Below are 6,674 nucleotides of genomic sequence, written 5' to 3'. Positions count from 1 at the left end.
TCTAAAGCTTGGTGCTTGGGAAGGAAATATCTAATGTCAGAGGAATGAGTCTCTAATGATGACATTTCAGGCTCCCTGGCAGGCTGGTCAGGGAGAGAATGGCTCCACACCCCTCAAATGACACCCCGAAGGCTGGGCCCAGCCAGCCAGGCCTTTCTGCTTCATTTGAAAGCCTCCCAATTCCCCACTGTGCAGCCCCGGATAGTATTTTACAGGCAATAAAAAGCCAGCCCTCAATCAGCTGGAGCGGAGCCTTTTCAGCCCAGGCTGTTAACAAACACGCCGCTCTGAGGGCCTGAAGCCGTCACCGAGGACACATCTGTTCCCCAGAAGCACTCGGTGACAATCTTCCATCTCCTTGCCCGCCCTCTCTGCCTGCGATGGGGGTGGTGGTGGTGGTGGAGCTTGATGGAGTGTCCTTGTTCCTTCCCAGCTGCCGCCCCTAACGTCACCTCCTTCCCCATTCCCCTGTGGCTGCCCATCAGGTGCTCACACACCCGTTGACACCCCCTCATTACAGACATGTCCTGGCTCCCCATGGCCCACAAGAGGAAGTCCAAACTTCTGTGTCTGTTGTTCTTAAAGGGTCTCGTAGATGGTGCACATGCCTGCTTTCCAGAACATCTCCTGTCACTTGCCAGCTGGCCCTTTCCTGCAGACACACTGCTCATCGATGCGTCCCCGTGCCCTCCGTCATGTGCTGGCCCCATGTCTCACCTGCAGGAGCCCAGCCTGGGGACTCAGCTGCAACAACAGCTCTTCTGTGAAGCCTTCTGAGAGTCGCGTGTCATCTCCCTGTCCCTGGCAGAGTTTGTCCCCTCCACCCCAGCATGGCACGGCTGCCTCTAGCCCGCTGTGTGCTAACAGGAAGAAGTGGTCTTTAGGGGTGCCTCAGGGTCACAGACAGGTCACCCTCACTTTGGAGTGCTTAGTGCGTGGCCTTGAGCCTGGCATTTAGCAGAAGCACTCAGGAAATGCCCCTGGTTTCAGTTCAGTGAAGGAATAAATATCTCTGCTTGGGACACCGGTCAATACGTTCCTACCTGAAAGTGGTCCAGGAGAGGACACGGGATGGGGGTCCCATTAGGCATCTTGTCTCCCAGGAGGGTTCCCAGGCTCTCCCATGGAGGTGGCAGGGAAAGGAGCTTTGTCACAGGCTCTGTTTTTTTTTTTTTTTTTTTTTAAGATTTTATCTATTTATTCATGACACACACACACACAGAGAGAGAGAGAGAGAGAGAGAGAGAGAGGCAGAGACACAGGCAGAGGGAGAAGCAGGCTCCGTGCAGGGAGCCCAATGCGGGACTCGATCCCAGGACCCAGGGATCACGCCCTGAGCCAAAGGTAGATGCTCAACCACTGAGCCACCCAGGGATCCCCTTTGTCACAGGTTCTAGCTGCACTTGACCTCTACCCAGAAGCTGGACTTCTAGAATGGTCTCGTTTTTCTTTCTCTGTCCCACATCCCTGGCTGCATGGTAGAGGGGCCATGTGTTTGAAGCAGGAAAATAGGAACTTCACAGCCATACTCATCTGTGTGGTTTCCTGCCTGTGTGACTGCCTTTAAGATGGGGCAAACATTGCCCTTCTGTGGGGACACTGGATGCGGAGGCCTTGGCAGAGGTCCCGGCTCACCGAGGTGCCAGGCCAACAAAGGCTATGGTCACTTCATTGGCTTTCTGTGGTCCAGGCTTGATGCGCTTCTGCTCCAGCTTTGACACAGTTTCAGCTGAGGGTTTTATACGTCAATAAGGCATTTCCTTCCGTCACGTTTCCCTCACGGTTATTCTGATCTCCTATAGAACATAAGGCCAGAAGGAGTCAGACTTGGTGGTTCGCCCTGGGAAGAATGGGATTGGGGTGGGTTTTTTAGCTTACTCTGTTTCAAAGTGTGTTTTTTAAATATATATTTTATTTATTTATTCACGAGAGACACAGAGACAGAGAGAGAGGCAGAGACACAGGCAGAGAGAGAAGCAGGCTCCATCGAGGGAGCCCGACATGGGACTCATCCCAGGACCCTGGGGTCACACTCTGGGCCGAAGACAGACGTTCAATCCCTGAACCACCCAGGTGCCCCTCTAAGTGTGGGTTTTTTTCTTTTTTTTTGAAATGAGACTATATCGCTACCCTGATCTTCTCTACACCCCGGCTGGAAGCTGATGGATGCATGTAGGCGGGGAGTGAAATAAAATGGGAAAGCGAGGATCAGCTTGAACAGAAGAGTAAGTTCTGCTTTTAGCATTTGAGACCAGAGTGTCATGGGGCGGAGGCAGGAGGAGGCTGGGGCTCTGGGGGCTCCTGCTCCTCCACTTGGGAGCATGGCCTAGCGCCATCCCATGTGCCACACGGGGTGTCTGTGCTTATTTCCAAATGTTGTTGGAGGAGAAAATGAAATAACGTGCAGAGAAAACACTTCCTAAACTGAAAAATGGCATATACCTACTAGACACTGAGGATCTTTTACTGTTTAAAAATGTGTGAACTATCCGTACAATAGCATATTGTTCAGCCTTAAAAAGAAGGAAACTCTGCCATGAGCTACAACATGAATGAAACTTGAGGACCCTATGCTCCATGAAATAAGCCCGTCAGAAAAAAGAGAAATATTGGGGTGCCTGGGTGGCTCAGTGGTTGAGCATCTCCTTTGGATCAGGGTGTGATCCCGGCCGGGGTCCTGGGATTGAGTCCCGCATCGGGGTCCCTGCAGGGAGCCTGCTTCTCCCTCTGCCTGTGTCTCTGCCTCCCTCTCTCTGGGCCTCTTGAGAATAAATAAAATCCTAAAAAGAAAAAAAAAGGAGAGAGAGAAAGAGAAAAACGTATATCGCGTGATGTCACTGATAGGATGTCCCTGGAGTAACTGACCTCACAGAGACACAGTAGAATAGTGGTGGCCAGGGCCTGGGGGAGGGAGGTGGGAGTTTGTGTCTAATGAGCACCGACCTTGAGTTTGGGAAGATGGAAAAGCTCTGCAGGTGGGCGGTGGTGATGGTCACACAACAATATATATATATATTTTTTCACACAACAATATTGAAACAGGGAACGTGAAGGGACCCCATGAAAGTCCGCATTTTTCAAGGCCTCTGCTTTTATAGGGACCTGCACCCCCTGCCTCACACACGTCCTACAGAACAGGTCTGTCCTCCTCATAAAGGTCAAGGATTTAAGGATTTCCTTGGAGTCTTCCAGCACAGTAGATAACATCCAAGCAGTGACCATGTGGAGTCGTCATGCATGTTTTCCAAGACCACCGACCGACTCACCAGGACCCCTGGCTCCGGCGTCAGTGGCTTAGGGGGAACACTGCTCACCCTCGTTCCTGGGTGCCTGAGGGGACTGTGCACTGGACCATCGTCCTCAGTAAAAGCCTCAGGCCCCGTGCACAGACGAGACTCACTCTGCTTTCCTTTCTGGGTCTTGCAGACACTCTGTATCTGCTCTCTCTGTCCTCAGCAAACTCTGCTCTCACTTCCTCTCAGCACACATTTGATTTTTATCCCGTGCAAAGCCGAAGACCCTCTTGGCTCGTCCTGCGGGACCCCCTCTCCAGGTCCTCGGACCCAGCCAGCCTGCATCATTATGAATCTACTTAATGCCACTAAACTACCCACTTAAAAATTGGCTAAAATGTTCATTTTTATGTTATGTATATTTTACCAAAATTAAAAAAAAAGTGTGACAGCTACTTTGGGAATAAAAAATGAAGGGATGGAAACACACACTTTATTTCCAGAGAAAAAAGGGTGTGTGTGTCTGTGGGTTTCCTTTAAACAGATGACAAGTAAAATAAAGTGAAATGAGAAAACTTTAAAAGGAGGGTTGCTGGCTTATGAGGTTGTGGTTTTTATAGCCTTTGGGTCGGTGTCCTTCACTTCGGAGAAAAGCTGATATTGCTTGTAACATTTTTAAAGGTCAAAACCAAGCGGAACGTCAGCCCACTGCCTAAATGCATGATAATAGCAAATTTAAAAATTAATTACAGGGTCTGTCCTGCTGACACCTGGTGCTGGCTCTGTCGGCGCGGAGCCGAGAGGGGCCACTCAGAGGTGCCACTGCGCTCGGAGAGCCTTTCACCGTCTGCTTCTATTCTCAGGAGCAGCTCAGCTCTGCTTCATGACATTGTCCCTGGACAACAATACGTTTTAAAATGAAAAATGTTCTAATTGGACACAAAGGAGACACCTTCCAGATTCTGAGGCCAGACGGGAATAAAAACTCTACTTAGCTGAGGGCAGAAGGCAGAGCAATTCAGGGAGGGCATCCAGGGAAGCCTGAATCATCTTCAAACTTCCCCAGAACTACCCGGACCCCGTGAAACACAGCGTTGGCAAAGCAGGTGGCGCACAGGGCTGGGGCACCGAGGGTCGCCTGTGCTCTCCAATGTCACCAACTTAAGTTCTCCCAGTCACCTTGTGTGTAGTTATAACCTCTGTTTTCTGTTTTCTTCTTTTTCTTCTTTTTTAAAAATGTTATTTATTCATGAGAGATACAGAGAGAGAGGCAGAGACACAGGCAGAGGGAGAAGCAGGCTCCATGCAGGGAGCCCGACGTGGGACTCGATTCCGACACTCCAGGATCACGCCCGGAGCTGAAGGCAGACGCTCAACTGCTGAGCCACCCAGGTGTCCCAACTTGTACCATGTTTTAAGTGACTTGGCCACATGTAACCTCCGGGGGTTGGTCAGAAGTGCAGTTTTGCTTTGTGCTGGGGGGATGGGGAGCCAGACATATTTGGTTACCATGCTTATCACAACCTTGCGTCACTAGGTTGTTACTGGGTGGGAGGGAAGGAATTGTATACGATGCACTTTGTCAGTCAAGTTCTGTACAGATAGATGCAAACCACACATGTAAAGCGCAAATGTAAATTGCAAATGTGTGATGATTGTCATTGTTACTGATCTTAAAATCTTTTCTGTCTTTCGCACCATCCAAGAATCCGCCTTGAACACCAGCCCCAAATCGTGGGAGCCGTTCTCTCCCCATCAGGGTAGGAGGCGCTGAGCAGCCCCGGGGGCTGGGACCGTGCTCCCTGCAGTTGACTTCTGCTGTGCCCACTGTCTGCCATTAGATTTTCTCTTCCTCTGCTGAAGTTTCTATCATTATCCAATCCCACAGCCACAGAAGCATCAGAATTTTAATAGACGTGGGCCCCAGAGCCTGAGAGCACAGCTACAGATGGAGAGTGCCGGGTCTCTACAGTGCAACATGAGCACTGTGGATTTTACACCATTCCCTGGGCCTTCTGCGGTCCCCGCAGGGTGAGTGAGAAGTTTCTGGGAAAACATCGGTGGTGGGCTGCCCATTTAATTGGCTCCGTTTTGCTGTCCCTAGTCCTGTCCCCAAGCTATGCCATAGGTTGGATACCAGAGCTTTTGAGAAAAACATCAAGAAAGATTCTGACCACCTCTCACAGTTTCCAATCGTCTGTCCTAGAGGTTTGTGCTTGTGACTGTGGTTCTTCTCTCCGTCTACACGATCCCCTTCCCCTTCCGCGCAGAGCTTCCTCCACCTTCCCAGCAGGTGTCTTCTTACTCTTCTTGTGGCTCTCCCTGACCCACCCCTGCGAGATGCTTTCTCTTCGCAGCCCTGCTCTGAAAGGATGTGTAGTGTGATGTCGTTGCAAGCACGCCCCCTTGGCTTCAAGCTGACCCACCTGCCTCTGACAGGCCTTTTGCCCTTGGGGAGTCCCTTAACCTCTCTGAGCCTAATTTCCTCACCACAGCGTGGGGGGAAGGCAACGCTTAGCTCCCGGAGCTTGGCGTGCGGCTTGGAACGCCTGCCTGGAGGCCCGGGCTCCCCCCTCCCTCTCTGGCTGCTGCCCTATTCAAGGCCCACCCCACTGTCCTCCTCTGGGTTTTCCGTCCTGGTAACTTACCCCGCTCAGCCTGGTACTGGGAGGGCCTCACTCCCCAGAGTCCCATCTTCAGTGTCCCCGGGAGAGCCTTTCTCCATCCAGCCCCCAAGAGGAAGGAAGAAGAAATGAGCTAGAACCTGGCATTGGCGTGGAATGTGGGGAGTCTTGGGAGGGTGCTGGGGCGTCGGCAAAGGAGCAGCCAGGAGCATCCGCGGTACGAGGGCAAAAGGAGATCCAGAGTCCAGCTCAGGATACAAGCTGCATCAGCCTTAAGAATATGAAAGTAGGGGCGCCTGGGGGGCTCAGAGGTTGAGTGTCTGACTTTGGCTCGAGGTGGATCCCGGGGTGCTGGGATCGAGTCCCCCATGGGTCTCCCCGCAGGGAGCCTGCTTCTCCCTCGGCCTGTGTCTGCTTCTCTCTGTGTGTCTCTCAGGAATAAATAAATAAAATCTTAAAAAAAAAAAAAAAGAATATGAAGGTAAATGAGAGTTCATTTCTGTGCCTTTGTCTCTCTGGATCGGGCTTCTTGCCCAGGACTCTATTCAGAGGCCTGACCGGGTGGGCCCATGACTCAGAGAATTACCCTCAAGTTGATGTTCGGTCCACTGTGTGCAGCCCCGTCCCCGACACGGGTTCACAGGTGGGCCCCGCCTGTGCCGGGCACTCAGGAAGTCCTACTGCTGTCCCCGGTTCCCTGTCGCTGGATTCTTGGTCGAGCTTATGGCTTGGACACAGCACCACACGGCCATCGCTCAGAAGTCTAGGGGGCTCACTTTCACCCCCAGGGGCTTCCAGCTTTCCTGACATCTCCCTC

Source organism: Canis lupus, chromosome 11 (genome assembly GCF_048164855.1).
Source record: "Canis lupus baileyi chromosome 11, mCanLup2.hap1, whole genome shotgun sequence".
Lineage (NCBI taxonomy): Eukaryota > Metazoa > Chordata > Mammalia > Carnivora > Canidae > Canis > Canis lupus.
Note: the sequence above shows the minus strand (reverse complement) of the source record.